We start from the raw sequence: 27,556 nt of genomic DNA, 5'->3' as shown, positions 1-27,556 counted from the left end.
TTGCTTGGAGGGATGGCTGCAGCATGAGCCTGTTGTGGGACGTGGGTCATGCAAGGACCAGAGGGTCATGCACTGTGCACGTTGCAGGCGCAGACGGTCCTGACTTTGGCATGGCGTTGGCGCAACAGTGGCACTGACAAGCTGCTGGCTGCATTAAGAATGGGTGGAGGGGGGAAGGGAGGAGCATTTTGGAGGTGTGTGGGTTGCAGAATCAGGGCACTCGGTGGTGCGGTGCCGCAGGTGAGGCAGCAGCAGGTGGAAGGGGTGAGAAACTAGGCAAAAAGTAGCACACAAAGACAAGGAGGTCAGAAAGGCACAGTGCAACAGGTGTATGTAAAGGAAGGAGTGTCAGGTTACTCATGGGTCACTCCGAGAAAATGTATGAAGAATCAACAAAAATGACGGCCATAGGATCAGGCAACAAAATGCGGAGCTGCGGACAGGAGACACACCGTCAGCAGGCGTTGACGTCCCGTTGTGGGGAGCAACCTGCACAAATACATACACAACCAGGTACTTCATGCACAATAGAGATTATTAGCCATGAAGAAATGCATGCATGTTGCCGAAGTACACATACACTCATATGCTCAATCTTTGACAATTATGTCATAGATGACGCATGCAAACTGGCAAGAGATCTGCAGTGACAGAAATGAGGCACTTTGGATTGTGCTGAACACCTTTATTGCACAAACCCACACAAAGGGAAATGCATCCATACGAACAGACTCACAGGTCAGTTGACAGAACATGTGGGACATACGCTGGACCCCCCCTTCACAACACGGATGTTGTAAATCCCAATTAACTGGCACACAACTCAAGGGGATGAGCCAAACACATCCTGCTGCACACGGAGAGGCTGCAAATCACCATAGAGCCTGTTGTTGTGATGTCCCACACTATGTCCACCCATAGCATCAGCAATGTTTCAGAGGCAAGTTTTACGCACATTGATGCCTTCATCAGACTCCACACTCCACTACAGATGACTGTCAAGAAGGGTGACTATCATGTCATGGGAGTGATGCTACATGTTATATGCTCCATGGTGAGAAGACATGTATGCATGTTACCACAACATGCACAGAAGCAGTACCCACACATTCCCAACCCGTACAACCACCAAAAAGCCTTGCTGCAATCCTTACCCAAACTGACAGTTCCACATGTCCGTGCATGGAACGCTGATTCAGCACACGTTGCAATCCTCATGAGGAATAGCAGGAGGACAAAGATGACACGAGCAGACAACAGGCGCAACAACCTGGGAATGACAGACACACAAGAAGTCACCTAAAACAAATCTCGCCGCACACATGGTCAGTTACGAAACATGAACAATGTTGGACACATGCAAATTTCCAAGAAAGTCTCTCCGCAAAACTGTGTGGCATGACATCATCACTCGAGTGACACATCAGTACACACATCAAAGTCACTTTGCATTCAGTCAGCTGGACACACACATTGCAACACATGCCACTCAATGCTACAAGCTTGCACACTTACCCAGTGATTCACCATTATGAGAAGAAGTTGCGTATGAGCTGACTCCGGATATCATCCTCCTCCTCCTCCTCATCACTTGCCTCGTGACCAAGCCCTGGATCCTCCACGGGTGGGTGTTGCTGCTCATCAGGATCAAGGATGAGTGGCACTGCCTTCTCAACGGCCATGTTGTGCAGCATGCAGCACACAATGAAGATTTGGCACACCTTCTCCGGTGCATATGGGAAGGACACGCCTGTCTTGTCAAGGCACCGGAATCGGCTCTTCAGGAGGCCAAACATCCTCTCAATCACTCGCCTGGTCTGCCCGTGTGCATTGTTGTACCTGTGATCTGCTGCTGTTCTTGGGTTGCGGAGAGGTGTCATTAGCCATGGCATGTTTGGATATCCAGAGTCCCCTACATGGAACCATCATGTAAATAAGTGGGTCAGGAGAAACCATAAGAGCCAAAGATACCGCAACACACAGGACCAACAGAGTATACCCACCAACAAGACATGCTCATTTCTGGCACCCTGCTACGCCTCATGATGTACGCATCGTGTGCTGATCCTGGAAAACGTGCACAGACATCAGCATGTTAGCAAGACACACCACAAGGGCATTTATTGAGTGGTAATGTTTACGGTTGCGATAGGCTTGTTCCTGTGCCTGTGGTGGTACCAATGCCACATGTGTCCCATCAATGGACCCAATGACATGGGGCATCCCTCCCAGGGCTTAGAAATCACCCTTCACATCTGTCAACTCCTCAGGAGTGGGAAATTTGATGAATTCATCAAGGTGCTCCAACATGGCTGCCAAAACATCACGCAGGACACGGCTGAACATTGTCTGTGACATCCCACCTACACCAGCTATGGTCAATTGAAAGGTACCTGTGACAAAAAAATGTAGGGCTGCCATCACCATCATCTTTGGGGTCAGCGCAGTAGGATACCTGTGTCGCGGTTGGAGGTGTGGTGCCAGCCTGTCGGTCAAGTCCTCAATCAACTGTTGAGTGAATCTGTAACGTCGGATGCAGGCACGTTCCCTCATGGCAGCCAAGTCTGTCATTGTTCTTGGGACAGGCGGTGCCCTGCAAGACATTGTTAGGAATCATGAAGATTGAGAGTCTGCCAACATCAATGTCAATGAACATAGCACTTGCTAAACTGCTACTAAACATCAGGTAACTATGGAGTCCGGTGTGTCCAATATATCCAGGACACATATGCCAGCTTGCTGGCACTCCTACGAAAAGCCAGATACACCTGTTGATTGTCAAGTCTACATGACAGGCCCTGAAATGAGCTGGGGGCAAGTCTGAGTGAACAGCCAGAGATATCACCGGAGTGACACACATCCACATAGCAGCATTGGAAGGATGTCATCTCACCCAGACAGTTGACTGCAAGGCACACGCACAGGTCACATGGAATGTCAAATGTACATATGAAACCCATTTCGATGAAGGGGTACACGTGACAACAAATAAACACAGCCATTGAGACGTCGCAGACATGTATGCCTGGGAAAATATGATGTCCGATGCACACAGACCCTACAGCCGTGGGAATCCACATGTGGCATGGTGTGCGTAGATGTGTGCCATGCCCATCTCCACACAGACCCATGTTGGATGCACCAACAGCAGATGCAGTTGACGGAAAACTAACAGCAAGCTCATGGGAACACATGACACACACCTGACATAGTCACATAGGGGCACGCTGATCGTGACATGTCAGTTGATAGAGTGTCCCTGTCCCTGGCATCAGGAGACAGGTGCAGGTGGTTATGACTGTGCCATCCCACTGCTGCTGTGCATGACACAGTTGGACTACAGACACACATGTGGCAAGTGGCAAGGTGATGTGTGCCACATAGTGCCCCATCACACATGACATGTGTACACAGGTCATCACACATCAATTGTACAACTAACTGAAGGACTGGGCAATTTTTAAGACCCAGCGGTGCCAGGGGACAACACCTGAGACCTTCGGGGTTCACCTGTTTTGGCGTACTAAACAAACAGAGACACAGGAATCATCCTCTGGCGTCGAAAGATCTTTTTAATGACTGCAGTCAGGAACAGAAGTCACAGAAGAGACTGCTCGATTTGTACAAAGCAGGTCGCTCCTTAAATACTGAATATTATGCCTCGGGCAAACATTCCTACAAGTTTACAATTATTCCCGTTTCTGTATTCCAAACAATAAGATCACACAACATCACATTCCCATCTCCAGGTGTCCGGCCTTCAATCACACAATTCTGACATCCCTCTATTGAAAGGCCGGACCGCCCCATAATAAAATTGGTCACCTCCTCATCATAGAAGGCTAGAGGGAAATACAGGGATAGATGCAGAAAATAGGAGAGTCAGATAAGACATACTCGTAGGCAAATAAAAGAAGCGTGGTCTATTGTATCAGGGTCAGCAATCTTGCTCAAGCAGGACAAGACAAAAGAGCCGGTGTGGCAGGGTGAGCTTCGGGCGGCAGAGTCAGCTTTCGCCAAGTCATGCGGAGTTCAGCAGAGCGTGCGCTAAGGAATACGTATCCTCATGAGGTTACCCAAACAGGGTCATCGCTCGGACATCGCCCATTCACTGACTATGTGAGGGCAATGATACAAAATGGACGTCGTGTACAAAATGAAACCCGTAGGTTTGAACACGAAAACCAGCAATATATGACAAATCCTTCAGTGCAGCGTTGCGAAAACACTCGCCCATACTAAACTCATAATTTGTGATTCCCTAATACCAAAATCGTCACGGTACCATTAGTTCCAAAACACGGGTTCAGTTTTCACGGAACCTCAGACCCTCCTTTTGCCGTTACATAGGCAAGCACTAATCGATATCTGAGTCGATGCCTATTTTCATCAAATCACTGAGGTGTTGCTGAAGCATTATCCTTTCCATCAGTGCCTCTCTAGTAACAGGCGGCCTTCTTATACATGTCACAGCACAAAGGCCACATAAGGCAGGACCACACTGGACACAGAGACAGCATGAAAACAGGAGAACTAAAACAACCCCAATGACCATCAGAATCTTCCATCCCCACGCAGATAATAGATTCCAAATCCATCCAGTTAGCGACCACTCTCCTTCATCCACATGTATAGAATCAGAGATCTTATGCAATTTGGAAATGGCCTCATAAACTGTCAGAGCATTATCCGGAATGAAAACACAGCAACTCGATCGGATCACTTTACATACTCCACCTCGATCTGCAAGTACAACGTCTAGAACCATACGATTCTGCAACGTCATAAGGCGATCCGCTTGAAGCTCAGCTGTCAAGTTACCAAGGGCACCAGCCGTTACATTAACAGTGGATTCAACTACACGAGTCAGTTGTCTCAGGTTCCTACTATTGACCATAGGTCCCCAAAACGGCAGGAAACCCATGAAGAAGTCTCCCGCTTCCTGACCAGCAGTATCCTCCTGACTAACAACACCTCTCACAACTCTAGTCTTGTGATAATCAGAGGCAGCAGTAAATGTCGGCGGTAGTAAGTTAGCAACATAACATGTTCCCGAAAATCAGGGGGCAACCATGTGTATGCTCGATCATAACAGACAAAGTAGGTACCCTTGGCAGCCAAAAACGCACGGGAAGACTGTGATGGGAAAACGTACGTTTCAGTACAGTCACACTTCCCTAGCTGAGCTCTCGGATTCTGACCATTGCCTTGCAAACAAAAACGACCTAGGTGGGGTACGACCCAAATCGGAGACGAACTCTTGCGCTGTTTCTCGCCCAGACTAATGCTATACCCAGTCGCATTCCAACCCACAGAAGCTCGCAACTCATCCTTGGGAATGGATGAATATGCATCGATATCTCTACTCATATCGGCACCTCCTCTTACCAAGGCTTTATTGCTGGAGCTAAATTTTGTGGAGCGCGGTGGTCACGGGGGATAGGTCTCAAGTGCAAAAAGGAACATAGTCTGGAATGCCCACGATGACCCATTATAGCTAAAAGGCAGAACTAGATACGGGATACCCTTATCAGTGGTATGCGGCATCAAACCACACACCCAGCAATTAGTCGTATTCATCACTAGTTGGTGTTGGTGCAGAAGTTGAATAAACGAATTGTTTACAAACTCGGAACGTCTAGCTTGTTCGTGTTCAGGCAAAGGTTGGAAGGAGTGCGAAGAAGCAGTAGTAGCGGAAAAAGAAACGTGAGGAGGCACCGTAGACATAGCAGGTACAAAAATTAAAACAATTCCACCCACCAAAGTTATCAAGAAAATTAAAAACATTAGGGCACACTGGATCAGGAAACATTTGTTGCGCAATATTTCATGCAATTTCGCTCTACGCTCAATCACAGTATTAACACCTCGCAGCTCAGGAACCTCCATCCTCTACTCGAGCCGTCCGCGGCGGTTGGTTTGTACCTGTTGAGAAATGCGTCCGTTAGCCTTGGGAGTTCCCAAAAACCAACCGGGGAAACCGACCTAGTGTCTGGTAACCTGCAAATCAAAACTAGGCACACGTCACGGCCCTACGGCGAACCCGGATGGCCGGTTCAGGAACACACATACAGCAAACTTCCTGGCTGAGGAGAATACAATTGCCCAAAAACGAGTTGTCAGGGCAGAGGAGGCAAAAGAAAACAAAAAAAAGGTATTCACTTTATTAGTCCTTGGAATGGGAGCGTAAAGAGTAACGATGTCTTCCAGGTTGTGTCTGCTCTTCGAACAAAGGACCAGATGACAAGACAGTGTTCAATTGTTCAGGTGAATGTTTGAATGGAGTAATGTTCGGATCCAGGGGCAAAGGCACAGTTCCAGGTGGAGCAGCAGTGTTCTTCAGTTTAGCTGACTCAATACTTTCGAATCGTGCATCGCTGAACGGGACAAGCCTAGGAACACACTCTGTCTCAGAACTGCCAATTCCCTGTCTCATCCACTTGTCATACGGTAAAGGTAGTGGTACACGCTTCGTATGGGCAGCGTGCACCCAATGCTTTCTTCCAGCCAATCGAACAGCAGTCCGTGTTGACAACAGGACCTGGAATGGTCCAATATATCTTGGCTCCAAGTTTCTGGATTTCCCAAAGTTCTTTACGACAACGAAATCGCCAGGCTGTAACTTGTGTCCTGGTCCCTCTGTTGGTTTTGGCAGAGCCTCAAAAACCTGTTGATGAATGGCACTTAGTTTAGCAGTCAATTCATAAAGGTAATCGATCAACATGGGATATTCGAGCTGGGTAAATTCCTTAGGTCTAGGGACTCCCCAAACGTTCGCGGGACGACCAAACACAATTTCATACGGGCTAAGCCCTACTCAAGAGTGAACAGTCGCCCTAGTGGACAGAAGAGCCAAAGGCAATGCATCTGGCCATGACAATCCAGTAGTTGTTAGATCTTAGCTAACTTCAGTTTCAGAGTCCCGTTATAACCCTCAACAAGACCTGCGGACTGTGGATGATTAGCACTATCGACAGGGCTGTATTATCTTTTAAGGGGTAGGCTTCGATCCATCGTGAAAATGCACAAACTACAACAAGGACATACTTAAGGTTGTTACACCTTTCCATATGAATGAAATCTAATTGAATAATCTCAAAGGGACAAGTCGCGGGAGCAAAATGACCAGCTGGAGTTGGAGTTCCCTTGCCAGGATTATGCATCAGGCACACCATGCAATTCTTAACCACCCTCTCCGCACACTTAGAAATCCCATCATTCTTCCATACTGGGGCCAACAACTTGCAAATTCCCTTCGCACTTATGTGTGCCATTCCATGTGCCATTGTAACTACTGCAAGCACATACGCATCGGGTAACATCCATCTCTGATGTTCAGACAGATCAATCCAACAACCAGTCGAATCCAATTTACCCATACTTTCTTTCCACACATTCTTCTCACTCTCAGTAGCCTCCTTCTGAATTGACTTCACACTCTCAATCGTATTTTCACACATTCCAGCATCAGTAACCCATCTTGCAGAACTTGCAACATACATTCGACTCATCATGTTCTTTGCCGTCTCTTTCGCAACCTCATCTGCAAACGCATTACCACGACCAACATGATCCGTAACCTTCCAATGCGCACTACACTTCACAATCGCAATTTGCTTTGGCAAAGTAAGTGATTCCAGAAGCTCATTCACCAATTGTACATGCTGTATTTTTGTCCCGTGGGACGTCAAAAATCCTCTCTCTTTCCATAATCGTCCAAAACTGTGTGCAACACCAAACGCATACTGACTGTCGGTGAACACATTCACTCTCTTTCCCTCGGCCAAGACACATGCTCTCGTCAACGCAATCAACTCTGCAGCTTGTGCAGAATTCTGACTTACTCTCGCAGTCTCAACAATCGTAATCAATGTCGTCACAGCATACGCAGCAGTCACATCACCATTCGGCAACTTAAAGCACGAACCATCCACATACAAAGTACCATCCGGATCTGACAACGGGGTATCTTTCAAATCGATCCGACTCTTCGTTTCTTCTTCAGTTCGCAAGCAACAATCATGTGGTTCTGAATCACTCGACTCTACAGTAGTCGGCAACAATGTGGCTGGATTCAACACACTACATCTTTTAATCTGGATATGGCTTGCCAAGAGTGTCAGCTCATAGCCTGACAACCTAGCACTCGTAAGATGTTGAGTTTTCGTCCTGTTCAATAGAGTATCTACTGCATGTGGAACCATTACCACTAACATATTATCCATGACCAGACCAGCAGACTGTCGAATAGACACAGCAGCTGCCGCTGTCGCTCTAAGACAACTCAGCAATGCTCTTGCTACTGGATCTAAAGTCGAAGAAAAATACGCGCACGGGCACTGTTTATCACCAAATTGTTGCGTCAACACACTCAACGCACAACCCTCTCTTTCATGAACGTATAGTGTAAACGGCTTACTGTAGTCGGGAGTACCCAACACAGGAGCTGAACACAACGCATCGCGTAACTCAGAAAAACTCTTCTGACAGTCATCCGACCAAGGCAGAGGATTCGAAACATCTTTGCACGTGAGTGCTAACAAAGGCTTTGCTAACAAGGAAAAATTTGGGATCCATTGTCTGCAGTATGATGTGATACCTAAAAAGGCACGTACTTCTCTTTGAGTGCTTGGCACAATCATTTGAGCAATTGCTCTAATTCGTTCCGGGGTCAACCTTCTTCCCTCATTTGACAAGAGATGACCTAAGTAGGTTACTTCTTGGCAACAATATTGTAACTTAGAAGGTGACACCTTATGATGTAAATCAGACAAATGCTGTAGCAAGGAAATCGTAGCCGCTTTGCAAGTTGCCTTGTCATCAGCAGCTACTAAAAGATCATCTACGTACTGGATCAGAGCAGCACCAACAGGTAACACAAAGGTATCAAGCTGGCTTTTCAGAGCCTGACTATATATCGAAGGACTCTCACAATAACCTTGAGGTGCGCGCTTGAATCTAAAGCTACGACCAACCAAGGAGAAACCAAAGATGTCCCTACTCTCTTCTGCTATTGGGATGCTAAAGAAGGCATTCTTCAAGTCAATCACCGAGAACCAGGCAGCTGAAGCAGGAATCAATGTCAATAAAGCTGTAATGTCGGGAACCACAGGAAACTGTGGAACCACAATCTTGTTCACTTCTCTGAGATCAATTACAAACCGATACACAGGAGGTTGGGAAGTATCGGTACGTTTCAAAATCGGCAAAACAGGACTATTACACACGTTACCTCGTGTTTCTTCAATCACACCCTTCTGGATCAAATCATGGATGATCGCTAAGAGTGCTCGTTCACCATCGCTCGAAATTCGATATTGCGGAATTCGCGGTAACCTGACGTTCGGTCTAAGCTGAACAGCATATGGAGGAATTTCCAAAAGACCCACATCATTAGGACCCGTAGCCCAAAGAGATTCAGGGAGCGAACGCAATTCTGGTGGAAGTCTAGGCTGTAGCTAGAATCAGAGCCGTTGAAGAAACAGCCCAAGCACTTTCTGAGTCTTTCAATTTGTTGCACAAGTCAGGCAACAAGTTAAACACGAATTTATCAACAAATAGTCTCTGGCCTCCCTCCGAACTCATGTCTTGACCACTGTGGTCCACAAAAGTCTCTTTAAATCGCGTGAAAAAGTCGGACACACTTTCATCCTTCTTCTGCTTACAAGCCGACAATTTATCCCAGTTAACTCTCAACGCCGGCATCAAAGTCTTCATCAAATTAACTATTCTATTCAGTAACTCCGCTACTAGGGGCTCAGGCTTTGCACCTCCTACTTGGAGAGCATCCGCAGCTAAAATAGCCGTCCAGGTACCACCTAACTCGTTCGGATGATCCTCATGGCGGATCTTTGCCCATATCGGTTGTGGCACTACATTGCCAAACAACATCTCAATATCTTCAATGTTCATAATACAAGCGTCCACTGTCTGGGACAATTCCTCATAGTAACCAGCAGGATTCTTACGTGGGTCTGGCAAAGTCTGTTTTAATGCTAACACTTCAGACCTTTTCCATGGGACATGTATCCAAACTCTCTGAAAATGCGCTGGAGTGGCCTGAATACCTCTCCCTGCATCAGCCTGTACCGCATCACGCCATACTGGCGGGACCTCTCTCAAAGGATACTGTCCTAACGTCTTCGTTGCCGAAGAATCACTCGCAAACAAAGCTCTAGAGGGCAGTACAGACCTATAGGCAAGAAGCCGTTCTAACGCATGTCTAGCTTCAGAACCCACTATCATACCTTTCGCAAATTGACTCTGGAGTTCGAGCATTTCAGTAGGGGTTGAGTCTAATTCGTCGTTATCCCATTCATCTCGCAACAGCTTACACATCTCCTCAAACACATACCTCTGAGTCGGTTCATTCCATTGAGAAAATGTATCGTAAACTATACGAGAACTATACCTATTGGGTTTCAAAATCAACCTATGAGCCATCGAATCTAATAAGGCTCGTTCCCCAGGGTCAGGGAGCTGGCTACGTCTCTGCATGGAATCAGAAACGACGGGCGCAATTAGCGACCCAAAAAGAGGAGTCAGAAAACTAGGGACGGTGTCGGTTACTCGCCGACGAACGGAAGGTGAAATAGGCATAAGAGCAGGAGAGACAGCGTTCAATGAAAGCAAAGGAGCAAAAGGAGTAACAGAAACAGGGGTAACAGACGTAGTAAGGTGAGGTGTAGTAGTTAAAGACGAAAGAGGCAACCCAGGAAGAGGGGGTGCCGGAGGAACATAGCCCAACTGAGGAACAGGGGCAGGGACAGGAGCAGGAACAGGTGGTGGAGGAGGAACTACCAAAGGCTGACCAGCAGCCGGTTGTACAGCAGGGGGAACCAAAAGAGCTGTAGGACTTTGTACATAAGGAGGTGGCAACTTCAATAAATAAGACATCAGAGGATCTTTTTCGGGGTCCTCTATCGGCTTATCGGGACATGATGGTAAAACAGGGTAGCACTTATTAATTGCCATGCTATGTTGTCTAGTGGAAATCTCGATCGCTTTCTCTTCTTCATCTTCCTTAAACTGCCTAGCAGCTTGCATAATCGTAACACCTTTTTCTCGTTTATCCTTTTTAGCCTGTTTGATTTCTTTCTGCTTGGCTTCTTTGCGCTATAGACAAAAGGAGTCAAACATCGCCGGCCGGGCTTTCTTCTTAAATAATTTCGCTTCCAAATTATCCAAAATTGAAGTTTCAAAGCTACCATGTTGTGGCCATCTGAGAACACCATCTTTCCTCGTATAGTGGACCCATACCGCATTATACGTGATGGGACCCACACCATGCTTCGAATAGAGCTCGTAAGTCGGAGTTCCAACCGGAGGTATCGGACAAGAGTCCTCCAATCGGGAATCCTTGTTGCAACATCCAAGACAAGACAAGAAACCAAGACTACGGTTGGGCATCTTCGCACACTAACCGAGTTTCAAACTTCAAGAGGCTATCTCTACCGATACACTCGTAAATGTACGAGACCCTCGGTTTTTGGGAACTGCAGCTACCAAATAATCCTAAGGACCAAACTAAACCAAATGCAATGGAACCATGCAAACCAAAACTAAGGACCAAAGAACTCAAGTTACCAAACAAAACTAAGGAACAAACCTGAGGACTGGGAGCGACCCACTTATACTTAACTGAAAGATCAATGACGTCACCAGGAAGACCCGTCTGTCGTCTCGCCGTACTAAGGACAACGCCAGGCTCCAGGTCGACAGTCAGGGCGCCAGTCCTTTGCAGCCGCCTGGAAGTGGGAACCTTCGCGGGGAAAGACCTTCGGACCACTTATGCGACATACATGGATCGATGAAGTGGGGTGCACCTCCCTCGGAAATTTCACACAAAGCTCCTCACAATCTTCAGGCTAGGACCGGGACCGCTCGATGTCGCCACGCTTGGGCGCCAACTGAAGGACTGGGCAATTTTTAAGACCCAGCGGTGCCAGGGGACATCAATATTATGCCTCGGGCAAACATTCCTACAAGTTTACAATTATTCCCGTTTCTGTATTCCAAACAATAAGATCACACAACATCACATTCCCATCTCCAGGTGTCCGGCCATAATAAAATTGGTCACCTCCTCATCATAAAATGCTAGAGGGAAATACAGGGATAGATGCAGAAATTAGGAGAGTCAGATAAGACATACTCGTAGGCAAATAAAAGAAGCGTGGTCTACTGTATCAGGGTCAGCAATCTTGCTCAAGCAGGACAAGACAAAAGAGCCGGTGTGGCAGGGTCAGCTTCGGGCGGCAGAGTCAGCTTTCGCCAAGTCATGTGGAGTTCAGCAGAACGTGCGCTAAGGAATACGTATCCTTGTGAGGTTACCCAAACAGGGTCATCGCTCGGACATCGCCCATTCACTGACTATGTGAGGGCAATGATACAAAATGGACGTCGTGCACGAAATGAAACCCGTAGGTTTGAACACGAAAACCAGCAATATATGACAAATCCTTCAGTGCAGCGTTGCGAAAACACTCGCCCATACTAAACTCATCATTTGTGATTCCCTAATACCAAAATCGTCACGGTACCATTAGTTCCAAAACACGGGTTCAGTTTTCACGGAACCTCACTAGATGAGTGAACCTGTGCAATATCACTGGCTGACACACCTAGGGCCTGCACATGAAAGTATGCAATGACAAGTACTTGATGGACATCCTTGTGCCACTTGTAGCCCTCCATTCCTGGTATGTGTACGCCTGTATTACCATTATAAGCGTGTGAAACGCACCGTACACCTGCAATCATCGCGTGTGTACGCTTCGTTTCACTATTCTACTTGTGCCATAGGGGTACGTGTGAAACAAACCGTACACCCGCAGTCATCGCATGTGTACGCTTCGTTTCACTATTGTACTTGTGCCGTAGGGGTACGTGTGAAAGCACCGTACACCTGCAATCATCGCGTGTGTATGCTTCGTTTCACTATTGTACTTGTGCCGTAGGGGTACGTGTGAAACGCACCGTACACCCGCAATCATCGCGTGTGTACGTTTCGTTTCACTATTGTACTTGTGCCGGAGGGGTACGTGCGAAACGCACCGTACACCCGCAATCATCGCGTGTGTATACTTCGTTTCACTATTGTACTTGTGCCGTAGGGGTACGTGTGAAACGCACCGTACACCCGCAATCATCGCGTGTGTATGCTTCGTTTCACTATTGTACTTGTGCCGTAGGGGTATGTGTGAAACGCACCGTGCGCCTGCAACCATCGCATATGTACGCTTCGTTTCACTATTGTACCTGTGCCGTACGGGTACGTGCCAAACGCACTGTACACCCGCAATCATCGTGTGTGTACGCTTCGTTTCACTATTGTACTTGTGCCGTAGGGGTACGTGTGAAACGCACCGCACACCCACAATCATCGCGTGTGTAGGCTTCATTTCACTATTGTACTTGTGCCGTAGGGGTACGTGTGAAACGCACCATACCTGTGTGTGGATTTCTAAATTACACAGAGGACACATAAGGGACAAGTATTAGGCCCTAAATGCATGCTGGTTGTCATGGATACCGAGTTTTCAGTTGAAATGTGTCCATCAGGTGTCCTGGAACAATCAGTTGGCCACAAAATACAATGTTGCAAAGTGGTTGTTGACTTGACATGATGCTCAAAATTTGAACGATGCGAATGCGTGTCATTGGTGTATGTTTAAAGTCATTGGTGTATGTTTAAAGGGATTGGAGTAAACGTAGGATGCAAATGAGTCTGACCAATCACTATGTACTTCTCTAAATGAATGCCCCTCAGCAAGACAGATATAAAGCAGCCAGAACCCATGAGAGGGCACTTGCCTGCACAACTTTCCAGTCGACCACACTGCTGCTGTCTCTGCTTCCTCTGGACCATGTCACGTACTGTGGAGAGGGCCCAGCCATTCACCCTGGCGGAGAATGAGGCATTGCTGGCCTGCCTCCTCCCACAGTACACCAAGCTGTATGGGAGACCAGGGGAGCAGGTGAGTGCTGACTCCACTACCTTTGCCTTTGCGCCTGTTTTGTGACTGTCAATATTGTGTCCAGGTGGGACAGACATGCAATGTTGTTTAGAGTGGGTCCCGGGGAGGGACATGCTGATGTCTCTCATGCAGAGCATGATGTAGTTCCTGTGTGCACTCCTCACTTGCATTGTGCTTACTGTGACTTTCACTGCATAGTGCATGACACATTCAGCCTGGCAAATCCTTGGTGGCTTTTTTTCCTATTGTCCTGAGGTGATTCAGTGGTCCCCCTGGTGTGACAGGTGACTGTACCCACAGATGTGTATGAGTTGAGTGGACCTGTGGTGAGAGTGTCCAAATGATGTCTACGACATCATGGACATTGATGTGTGTGAATGTTCCTTGTCATGTGAGTGAGTGTCTATATGAAGTGTTGCACCACAGCTGCATGGAGGAGGCAACAGCTCTACCCATCTGATGTGAAAAGTAAGCCGTGCTTTATGTCTGACTTGCAGAGCTAGCATGACACCTGTGACACCCCACTGGCAAGTGGCACATGTGCAGAGTGAGGGTTGTATCCACTGTTGTCAATGACAGGCGAGTGATCTGTGCCTGGGTGTGTCTGTCTAGTCTGCTGAGGGTGCGTCAGTGGAGTGGGACATGTGACTGCTTGACACGTGCTGGCGATCAGCATGCTGTTGCATGCGCTGCACAGTGTGTGCCATGATCAGTGAGTGTGTCGCACCCCTGATGACACCTGTTGACTTTCAATGCCATGTAGTGCATTGGGGCTTGCACACAGGCCAATTTCTTATTGTGAATGATGCAATTCCTGTCAGCATCCTATGCCCTGTTCAACATTTCAAAGATGTTCAAATGTGTGTCTCTGGGACATGGAGCAGGTGTATTGATGTTGTGTCACTTTGTCATCCTGACAGGTAACTGCCTACGAGAAGGGGGAGATATGGCGGGACATCGTCAGGGCCGTGAGATCTGCGGGGGATCGTAGTCGGGGGCTGCCACAGGTCCGCAAGAGGTGGCAGGACATCCGGTGCTGGACCCGGCGGATCGCCCGGGTCCAGCTGGGGATCGACACTCCTCGCCCCCATGGCGGGCGCCGACGCCTGACCCCCCACATGAGCCGTGTCCTGGCGGTGGTCTTCCCTGACCTCGATAGGCAGTTACAGGAGAGACTACAGAAACGAGGGGGTAGGTACATGGCTGTATGTTGTGTTATGTGTCACCAGCTTTTGGAAGTGCTCTGTAGCCTGGATACACTCCCAGAGTTTATATGTGCAGTGCATTTTCTGTTCCCCAATGTCACCTGGTGCTCTTTTTCATCCCTTCCCCTCCTTGACATGTGTCCCCTGGTCTGTGTGTAATCACATTTGCACATGGTCATCTAGGGTTCCAGTAAATCTAAGTGCACATTGCTTTCTGCATCATGTGGGAGGGTGGTCTGTGACTTGTGTTGGTACCTTGCCTGTGCCATGCCCAGTTCACTATGTTGGGGGTCCATATTTGTTGGCACTGATGATGATTCTTAACATAGGAGTGTGAGGTTTCATCTGAACACCCTTGCACCATGCATGACCAATGTTGTGGCCTCAGACATGATGTGCATGAGTGGGAGCTATGCATAGTGCCATGACGGTTGCTCATGGTACAGTCAGCTCATTCCAAGAACACGGAGCCGTGTGCCCACTGCAGTCCCATGAGACACCCTGGCCTCCTAATCATGTGTGTCATCCAACACTGTGCACATTCTCTGTGGGTTCAGCATAGGTCTGCCTCTGTAGCATTGTTCCCTGGCCTAGTTTGTATTTTTCAAATGTGTGCTACATGTGTCCACTGGACAGGGATACACCATTTTGCTTGTGCATACTCACACTGGGCAGTGCCTGTGTGGCTATTCACAACAATCTGTTGATGGTTGTTTGTCACAAATTTCTGTTGCCCAGACCCAGGAGGTGATGTTGTGTAAATCTAGCAATTTGTGCTGCACAGTTTTTGTTACCCTGAATAAGAGGTATCACTTCTTGATCTGTATCAATCACACTGACACAGGCATGGGTGGTTGTGCGGGAGAGGCCTACATGGGCACCCCTGATTTTTCCTTGCCAGGTCTGACCTGTGTGTGAGAATTGGCTGTACAAAGAATCACTGTGCAGTGCCCCTGTGATGGTGGCCAGTGCTTAATGTTCGTGCTTTTCAGCCTGTGTCATTTTTTTCATAACATGATTCCTGCTCATACATTTTTTGCACCTGTGTGTGGTTCAGATGCAACGCAGTTTGGACTTTGTGTGCTGATAAGCATCTGTGTGGACATTCTGGCTTTCCACGAGGGTGTCTCCACAGTACAGCTATGCTTTTTTACAACCCAATTGCAGGCCCAGTAGCTTATGCATTGTCCTGGGTGTGGACATTGGTGCCACTCCAGATGACAGGCAGTAGGTCATATGTGTAGCCAACTGTGTAATCAGGAGACCGATGGCAATGTGACAACTGACATAATTCAAGTTGTTTCTCTAAAAAAATTGTACCTTGGCACTCACAGTTTTAAATGTGGTAATGTGATGATTTGTGATAAGAACACTGATGTGCCTGCATGAAAGATGTCTCCCAAGGAAATGCACACCAAACGATATTTCCACTTTCATGGAACACGCTGGCACCTTTGCAAAGAAGCCACTGTTAGAATTAAATGGTGTTGCAGATTCTCCATATACATGTTCCCACAGTGGTCTTGATTTTGTGAGACCCCTTTGTTGTTGGTGAGACAAACTAACAAGTCTCAAGACATCAAGACCTCCGTGGGCCCATGTATATGTACTTTCTGCAACATCATTCATTTCTAACAGTGGCTTCTTAGAAAAGGTGCCAGCTTCTTCAATGACAGTGTAAATGTAGTTTTGTGTGCACTGCCTTGTGAGACATATTTCATGCAGGCACATGAGTGTTCTTTTCACAAATTGGCGAATTGGCATGTCGCTTGTGTAAAGTATTGTGAGTCCCAAGGTACCAACATTTTTTCGTTTTGTGTTCCAAAGTACTTACAGGTCTCTGAGTGTGGTGACACCTTGAGTATTGAGGTGTGTTAATTTACGTTGGGTGCACCACTACCGTTTCTTTCAGGGTAAACAAGAGGTGACCTTCATTGTATTGCTGTGCTCATCGGTTCACAGACACTAGCTTCACAGTGTATTTCTCATTCAAGTTGTGGCCTGGTGTGTTCTTTTTTTCCTTGTGTCCAAGTGGCATAGTGGGTCTACCAACTGGGCAGTACAGGGCTTACATATGTGCGGAGTAATCTAGCTGTTAATCATGATGCATTGCCTGATATGCACTGTGACCAATAGTTTTTGTGCTCATGTGTTAGATGTATACATTTCTGTTTCTTCTCCTTGCCCACTGCATCACTATCCGCAACAGAGGGAGACACCTGCACGGACCTGGAGGAGGGACCCAGCGACAGTGCCACCAGTGCTGTGGAGTCAGGAGTCAGGAGGAGCCAGTGGCACGGAGGGCGAGGGGAGTCGGTCAGAGGACCTGTCTGGACACGATACCAGCTACGACGCCGACGGGTCTGACGCTGACCTCCTGGAGGAGGCGGAGGCTGCAACACCACCTGGCAGCATCCCCACATCTGTCCCCGCCTCCTCCGTTACCATCTCCGCCCTCCCAGTTGCTCCCGTCCCTTCTGTCCGTGCAGAGGCCCAACATGTCCCCTTCGGCCCAGGCACCGCACCCCCTGCCCCTGTCACCCCCTGCCCTCAGTGAAGAGTCTGTGGACATACTGCCGCAGTTTCAGGTTGGGCAGGCATTGGGTTCTGAATGTCCTCCATGGACACACTAAACTGCTCACACAGATGGTGTCGTTCATGGAGGGCATCTCAGTAACGATGTCTGACCAACGCAGGATTCTGCGGTCCATGGACTCTTCCCTGATGGCAGCAGTTAGTCTCCTGCAGCGCTCCATCCCCCCTACCCCAGACCCATCCACGCTTCCCTCTCCCATGCCTGTCCAACGTACACCCAGAAAGTCACAGGCACGCACCCCACCAGACACAGCCAGCACACCCCCAAGTAAGGCAAAGCGCACACCTCCTGGCACGCACACTCAGGGGGATGTAGGCACACCCACAGGGTCTGGGGACAGACGACATACACGCAACCACAGTCGTGGTCCGCAGTCCTCACAACCCTGTCCCTCCAAAACCACTCCCCTTGGCTCCCCTGCCAAACGCTCACCCAATAAGATCTTTATGGGTGAGCTGGACCTCGCCCCCACTGAGCGACCACCCCACAAACAGGCGAGGAAGACCCCGGGTACGGGAGTTGAGTCCCCCACTGTGTCGACCCCCTCCCCCAAGAGCGCTGCACCCCATCCCTCACCCACCACACCCTCCGTTGACTCTGGGGAATCCTCTGGTGCAGGGGTTAGGCTGGACGTCCTAGCAGCAGTGTGCAGCGCCGAGCTCACCTCCACCTTCGGCGCTGCCCCACCCCCTGTGGTGGAGACATCCACCCCTGCATCTGCCACACCTACCCTTCCCCCTCCTGTCCCTGCGGTGCCTGGTACTGCCACAGATGATGCCCCCCCGCCCCGGTCGACAAACCTTGAGGTTCCTTTGTGCAGGCAAGCTAGGGGTAGACGCGGTCCCCTACGTCCCCCCTTGGACTTGAAATATGGACTGGCCATTGGCCACTGTACATAGTCTATTTTTCATTTTTTTTCGTTTTGTGCTGAATAAAGCCTTTTGTTTTACTTTCAACACTATTGCATTTCAGGTACTTGATGTTGGTGCTGAGGCTCCTGGAGTTGGTGTTCTGATTATGTGTTAGGGTTCTGAGAAATATTTTTGTATGATGGTCATGAGGTGGACCATGGTATCTGTGTGCCATCACAATGTCTCTGCAAAGAATCATTGGTAGTGTGTGTTCATTTTGTTTTGCGACATTGTCCCAAGGAGTGTTCCTTTCTCTGTGGCACCTGACATCTTCCCTGCAAACAGTTGCACAATTATTGTGCTGACCTGTATCAACAATTCCTTTGTTGGTGATGGATCCCTTCAACAATGGCCATGCCTGCTCACCGATGTCTCCTGCTGAATCGTCTGTGCCATCCTTGCTAGTCACTGTACTTGTGTTTTGAGTATGTATGAATGCCTTCAGGGACAAATTCCCCCTTTTCAGCACTATGCATGTGTGTAATCACGGCCTACCACACAAATGGTATTTGTTATGCAGGGTATTTGGGCACCTGACTGACAATTGTGGGCATTGTATCTAGGGGACTTCCACCCTATTCCTTCCATGAGAGACAACATCTTGGTGGCTGGACCAGCACCTGGACATTCCTATCAGTCCTGGGATGTGCGTGACAGTGTGTGTTCCCTTTGGCTATCTTAGTTTTGTAGGCAGTTACATGACTATACAGTCTTGTGGCATGATATCAGGGTGTGTATTGTGCTGCATCCGCCATGGGTGGGTATGCATGTGTTATATGTCCTCACACCCACATGTGGTGTGTTATGCAGTGTGTGAAAGACATCCATCCTCCTGGGAGTGGGACACTGCTGTCAGTGACGTGTTGTTATAGCACTATCATCATAGTCCAAAGTTAGGGATGCGTTCATACCACCATGTAGGTGTGGTCAACTGATAATGATGTACACCCCCCACCATATCTCTGTCCACTGCTGGGAGTCCTGTGCACCCACCCCCATGTGTCTGTCCACTGCTGGGAGTCCTCTGCAGCCACCCCCATATCTCTGTCCACTGCTGGGAGTCCTGTGCACCCACCCCATGTCTCTGTCCACTGCTGGGAATCCTATGCACCCACCCCCATATCTCTGTCCACTGCTGGGAGTCCTGTGCACCCACCCCCATGTCTCTGTCCACTGCTGGGAGTCCTCTGCACCCACCCCTCATATTGCAGGCCACTGCTGGTTGTCATATGCACCCACCCCCATGTCTCTGTCCACTGCTGGGAGTCCTGTGCACCCACCCCCATGTCTCTGTCCACTGCTGGGAGTCATCTGCACCCACCCCTCATATTGCAGGCCACTGCTGGTTGTCATATGCACCCACCCGCATGTCTCTGTCCACTGCTGGGTGTCCTCTGCACCCACCCCCATGTCTCTGTCCACTGCTGGGAGTCCTGTGCACCCACCCCCATATGTCTGGACATTGCTGGTATTCATCTGCACACACCCCCGAAAACCTGTTGGCCTGATGATGCAGTAGCCCCCCCTAACACCATCATTTCAGCTCGGAATTTAGGCATCAAATTTGATAATCAACTGTCTTTCAAACAGCAAGCGGTTGCCGTAGCTGGCACATGTTTCCACATCATAAAAGCTCTGAGAAAGTTTTTTGATTTTCTGCCTTTGTCAGCTAGGAAAACAGTTGCGGTGGCCCTAATCACTTCCAGGTTGGACTATTGCAATAGTTTATATGCTGGAGCAAATAAATCGGTTCTCCACAGATTGCAAATGGTCCAACATGCAGCGGCCCGCCTAGTATTACGTTGGCCCCGTAGGTCATCAGCCTCAGCAGCACTGAATGCGCTTCATTGGCTTCCTATTGCCAAAAGGATTCTTTTTAAGATCCTTTTAATCACCTTCAGGGCTTTCCACCATCAAGGACCCAAATACCTACAGAATGGCTTTAGACGATACCAACCGGTACGCTGCCTAAGGTCTGTGGGTCAGAATCTACTTGTAATCCCTAGATTCAAGCTAACATCTAAAGGTGGTAAATCCCTTTTCGTGTTGGGTGCCAAGGCCTGGAACAAGCTCCCCCTTTCTCTACGTTCTATGTCTCACGGAACCCAGTACTTGAAGGCATTAAAAACTTTGATTTTTTCTATGACCGAAGCAGCCTGCATAGCAATGGTTTAAGTATGTAGTGTTTAGCGTGAAGTGTGTCCTTTCCCCCCCCGACTCGTCCATCTGGTTGGGGTGAGCGCCAAGATACTCCCTGGAGTGATAGTTGCGCTATAGAAATACATTTTACATTACATTACATTACACACCCCTCATATTGCAGGCCACTGCTGGTATTGATCTGCACCCACCCACCCACCCCCTTGGAGCAGTACACTGCTGGCCTGGACCTACACACACACCAATATGAAGGTAACATGCAGGGCCAGTCCGTAAGCCCACATTCCTGGCGTGTGTACGCCTCGTATCCCAAATGTACTGGTGCCGTAGGAGTACGTGTGCACCGTACCCACGCATTCATTGCGTGTGTACGGTCCGTATCACTGTTCTACTGGAGCCGTAGGAGTACGTGTGCAACGCACCGTGCCCACGCATTCATTGCGTGTTTACGGTCCGTATCACTGTTCTACTGGTGCCGTAGGAGTACGTGTGCAACGCAACGTACCCACTCATTCATTGCGTGTGTACGGTCCGTATCACTGTTCTACTGGTGCCGTAGGGGTACGTGTGCAACGCACCGTACCCACGCATTCATTGCGTGTGTACGGTCCGTATCACTGTTCGACTTGTGCCGTAGGGGTACGTGTGCAACGCACCGTACACGTCCACTTCCGTTGTAGTGGTACGCAGGGGTCGCTGGCCACGCCCCCGTGACCAGACCCTGGTGGTAATGTATGGGCTCCATATTATAGTTTTGGCTTTGGGTATGGGGTATGTTTCCTGCCCCTCACCCTCCCCGGCCCCTGGGTGTTATTCTCACTTTCTGCGGCATGTGCGTCGGGTCCGGTGCACTAGGTCGTAGGCTAAGAGGACCGGGATGACACGTACGATAGGGTTCATGGCGTGTACGTCGCGTACCGGGGCTCCGTTGCGTAGCGGTTCGCGTCGGACTCTGCTTTTCCGGCTGTGTTTGGCTCCCGTAAAAAAAGAGCCGTACGGAGTGACGTAGGGACGAATCGTACTTGCTGGGTTGGAAACCGCTGCTTGAATGCGTCCGGACATCGCGTACAAGCTGTTCCGGATCAGAATCGTTGTTTTTTTTGACCCGTACGGTCTTTTGTACGAAACGTACGGAAATAGGCTTTCTGTACGATTCGTACTTCCTAGGTTGTACGGAAAGTTTACCGGGTACGAGTCGTTCGGAGAAAATGCTCCGTACAATGATTCGTACAGCCTTTTTCCAGGATTGGAATCGGCCCCTAGGTATTTGTTTTTGAAAAAAATAAAACTAATGACCCCCACACCATGGGAGTTTTCTTCCACAGTGCAGAGGTCTTTATCTTTGTTTTTACTGTTCTTCACTGCAAGGGTTTACCTAATGGTGATGGACAGCACAAAAATGGTATCTGTACATCCACTCTACATTGGGAGGGTGGTCAGATTGCTAACCTACGACCACCATCGGAGGAGTATGTCGGCAATGGAGCTATAGCAGGCTCAGTTGTCGACATATTTAAGGTTCATTCACCTCTACATTGGGCAGGCAGACTGTGAATTTGGTAGCAAGGGTACTCAGTTGTCGTGGTGACACAGTACCCCCTTCACAAAACTTCAAATTAGCCCCTTAACGGTTTTATAAACAATACATCTGAGTTAAATATAAAAAAGTTAATAAATAACATTATAAAACATTACATTTTTTTATTCATTAGATATAAAAATGTAAACACAGACGATAACATATATTTTTCAAAACATCAATAACTAATTCTTGAAACCCAATATTTATTTAACCTTTTGTTAACAATTTCAAAAACTATTAATTCAATTATTGAAAATTAAAACATTATAATTCAACTATGAATAATCACATCACATATCTTCTATATAATACACTGACCCATTAAACCACTCAGAAATCTACAACTGCCCTAACAATATAAAATACAGTATTGTAATTATTATTAATTTATATTTGATAAACAGGCTAACCACCAATCCCAACTAACCACAAACCCTGAAATAAAACGCAAAATAATTTGTAGCATATTTTACATTGAATTACACATATAAATAAATAATTAAAAAATTAAAAGAATGAACACAAAACGTCATATCAATAAATAATATAAGTAAATATATAATTTAAATAACACACTACACACCCAATTTCCCAATGAACCCCACAGCAGAAAAAATGAAAATGAGTGGTACAATAACTACAAATCAATTAAACTTGTAAATAATTAACAACAAATAAACTAAAATTACAAAGTAATATTCAAATATTTAGTATCATATATTTTAAGCTAAACACCACTCGCCTAATCCCCTACTAAATACAACAACCACCAAAAATGCAATATTATAATTTTATTAAACCAATAATTAAATGCATATTTCTGAATGAAATAATAAAAGAAATACACTTCTTCAAACACTTTGGTGGAAACATATGTTGCTAATCCTTAAGAAACCACATTACTAACAGCAGAGCATGTGGCGGGCAGCCGTATAGAAGTCCAATGCTTCATTTCATGCAGAATGTGTCTCTGAGGAGCCTTCTTGTAAACTCCAGTGGCGAAAAGATCAAACCAAGGTTCTCCCCATTATTGGAAGTTGCCCTGCGTGACCTCCTGATGTAACTTCCATTCATGATCTAATTGGCATTGCCAGCTGACTTAATCTACCCTGGCATTTAAAAATCCTGACAAAGGGTGTACTAACATGGACATGCCCTGATGATTTAGGCAGTTCCAGAGGCCTACAGCCTCCTGACAGGTAATCCAGGACCCCACCTAGTCCTGCTTGTTGCAGTACCACATGGTGATGGTGTTGTGCATTAGAACCTGCTTCAGCCTTGCCTTGATGGTGGGCAGGAAGACCTTCAACATCAAACGAATCATCCGCAACTCTACAACTTTACCTGAAAGACCCATTTAGGCATTTATTTCTGCGTGAAATGCACTTTTACTTGAAAATGAAATACCTTTACAAAAACAAGAGACAAGAGGTGTTTGGCAAAACAGGAACAGTTTGGGTAATTAAACATAGCGGCTGGGAAAACATTTACAGGCACAGGATCTGAAGACTGTCTCAATTTACAATCGGTCTTTCTGGTGATCCATAAATGGCGAGGAATGTACGTTGCTGCCTTTGGAGTCATAAATTAATTGTCTAATGGGAAATACAGGAGGGCCTCAACCTTGCATGGACACAATGTGGGCAGTGGGTAACATGTCTAGATGTCCTCCGTGGGGAGCGCAAGATCACTCCGTCTGCTGTCTCATGATTGATTATATGAACGTAACTCATGTGGCATCTGACTTTATGGTGTTGTAGAAGCCCCAGCGGCCATGTGTGCTTTAATGGGGCCAATCTCCCTTGACCATTGTAATGTCGCTGTGCCTATCTGTGGGATTAATCTAAGGTTTCCTGTTCTGCTGGCTATGTCCCACACGACCTGTGAGCTATCAATGTGTGACCTCAGGGCTAGGTCTCAGAGCTTGTCTGACTGCATTTTTGCGAGATGGGGTTTGATGTGGAGTTTACAATGGGCGATGTTGTTAATAAAGACGCGATCTCATTCTCATAAATGAATGTATCATTTTCCATATCAACATTGACTTTTTCCATATTAACAGCAGTGGCGGCTGGCACAGGTAAGTGTGGTGTGGTGGGGCAGGGCGCGGCAGGGGGGGAAGCATAGGTGTCATTTAATTATTTAATTATACCTATTCCGTCTGTCGAATTCCCACTGCTCCTTCCCGCCCCACTGCCCCACAAGGCTTACCTGTGCCGGCCGCAGCTGATTAACAGAACTTTTGTTTTTTAAAGGATGTGCTATAAAGACCGGGAGGCTACTATACAAACAGTAGCAACTTCCTCTTCCTGTCCTTAAGAATCCTCCCTCTGCTTTGTCCAGCTCTCGGTAACTTTGTTTTGGACTTGGCCCTTTTTGCAGGGTCATCCCAGAACATTTTGCTTTTCTCCTGTATTTTTTCTGACCTGTTGTTGGTATTGGTGGTTTTATGACTCTGGGCACGTTATCACTGCTGATCAGAGCAAAAGTGCATGTGCTCTCTATGGTAAACTTGGTAAGATTGGTCTACATCTGTTTGGCATATTTAATTTACGTATCAGTCCCTTGTACAGTGGTATCCCATATACCCAGGGCTAGTAAATTAAATTCTACTGGTGGGCTTGCAGCGCTGCTTGCGCCACCCACCTAAGTAGCCTTTCAAACTTGTCCCAGGCCTCTGTGACGTGGTGCATAAAGCAGCTCTTGGTAACTTTGTATTTTGATTTAGGAGGGAAAGCCCAACTATCTTTCTCTGTCTTCACTCCCTGCTGGATCCACACCAATGGAATCATACCTTTTTTAACCAAATCACGCAAGTTCAAATCAGCAATTTGGAAAACGTTTGTTATTTGAGGGAGGGCATGAACCAGTCTTTTTTTGTTCCTTTTTGATTTTTCAATTTTGTATCTTTGTTGGTGGCTGGCATTTGGCCTGGAGTATGAGGGCTATGTGAGATAAACATTTTTTAAGGAGAAATATTTGCACTTTTATTGATGGTGAAGGCTGAGGATTTTAAATACTTTTTCTACATTTTCTCTTGTGGCTTTATTTTTATTCATACTGATTTTTTTAACCATTTTACTGTGTCTGCCCTGCACAGATCATGGGTGTATTTTTGATGTATGTTTCACATTCTCACTGGTGTTGTGTGATACGCTTTTTAAAAAAATGTATAGGGTTATGGATGGATGTGGATTAAATGCAAAGAGACTGTGCTGATAATAGTCTTGCAATCCTTTGCCAGCAAAGCTACGGGATGCTTGTTTTCTGAGGGGGGAAGGGGCTCCAGGCAGAATAGGACAACTGTCTTCTTTGTTCTTCACACCTCTTTCTTTGGTGGTTATGCAGCGGTGGCCATTTTGTGTAGCCAATGGGTGTCTGTTTGCCCTAGGGTGTCATGTGTTCTTTCTTCTCGTAGCCTCTTCTTTGCTTGCCATAGTATGGTGCCCATTTTGTGTGTGAGTATGTATATGGTCACGGTGGCCATTGTGTCTTTGTTCTCTATCCCTCCTACTGTGCTGGCCATGCAACACCCACAGTTCTGTGGAGCCAACAAGTGTGTGTGTTTGGTGGCCATTTTATTTTTGTTTTCCATGCCTCTTTTTATTCCACTTTTAAAAGCCATTTTCTAGGAACATTGGCAGAAAAGGCCTATTATATTTTAGTTATTTTCTTCCTTTTTTCCTGATATATTTATTCGAGCATGTGGCTTGTTCTATTTGAGCTTGTGGCTGATTGTAGTACTGTGTTGTTTTTTTCTCATTTTTTTTATTTTTTACCTACCCCCACCCCCTTGTTTTCCATAGAGTCTGCATAGGCCCATTAGTCGGGTACCAGCAATTATTTAATATATATTTATTATATTTTTGCCTGTCCCTCCTGCCTTTCGTAGAGCCCACATCAGTCCTGATGGTACATCAGAAAATAGTGAATGTATTTATTATATTTTTCCCTGCACCACCTGTCTCATATGGGGGTCCCATGGGCCCTGATGGGTAACCACCAATTATTTAATGCATTTATAATTTTCTTTTTTTGTCTGCCTCCCCCTGGCTCTCAAAGAGTCTACATCGTCCTGATGGGGAACCAGCAATTATTTCATTGATTTATTATACTTTTCCCAGTACCTTCTGCCTCCAATATTGGTCCCATAGATCTGGAGGGACACAAACTAACCTTTTTATGTAAGGTAGGCATGTAGAAAATTCGTTTATCCATGTTCTGGGTACCCTATTGTTAAGCATATGGGATGTTGAGAATGATGATGACGGCACTTGTGTTACATTGACATGATTCTTCTTGTTGCCCACATTTCACTGACTTTTTTTGCTGCTTTGCTTCCAGGAGCTGTGAAAGACATCACACACTGTACCGATACAGGGAGCTGTCCGTGAAGGAATCAGCTGACATTAACACCTAATTCAGCCAGTGCTAAGTACTACTGCTCCTAGTGCTAAGTGCTAACTGTTATTGCTAAGAAGATGACCCCAAAGAAGGATGTTTCTACCAAGGCAGTGGCTAGTGGATATGAGAAGAAGAACTTGATGTAACTTCTGCAGCCTCCTCGGGCAGAAAGTGTCTGAGACTCCTGCATCAATGGCACCATCACCCATAAAACCTAAGGCCATGTCTCTCTGCACGGCAATGACTATAGTCATCGAGATCATTCAATCTGAAAGGAATTGTCTCAGCCATAAACTGAATCATCGCAGGAAAGTGGACAAAAGGAGCCGCAGTCAGCAACAGATCTTCCGGATGTAGGAGCAGCTCAGAACAGGAGTTTGAGGTTCTTGCTGGGCAAAGTATTGTTGAGAATACTACTCTTCGCCCATCAGCTTTATGATCTACAGCAAGGAAAAGAAAGAGTAAGTTCCCTTCTAATGATCTAGATATGGATTGGACTTTGGCTCAGTCTGAGAGACAAGGAAAAGGAAGGTTCCTGAAATCCTGTCAAGTGAGGAAGGTGGTGATATTGACGAGATGGTGATCATTGGTGTGGAGAGTGGCACAGGAGAAGTGTAGATCACCTCTATTGAACCCACTCAGATGCAAGTAGTTCCACCAGTAAACAGACAGAATATCGAGTTTTTTATTTCGCCTTGCACTAATATCGAGTGCAGAAT

The sequence above is a fragment of the Triturus cristatus genome, chromosome 3_2 (genome assembly GCF_964204655.1).
Source record: "Triturus cristatus chromosome 3_2, aTriCri1.1, whole genome shotgun sequence".
NCBI classification, from domain to species: domain Eukaryota; kingdom Metazoa; phylum Chordata; class Amphibia; order Caudata; family Salamandridae; genus Triturus; species Triturus cristatus.
This window is presented reverse-complemented; position numbering follows the sequence as displayed.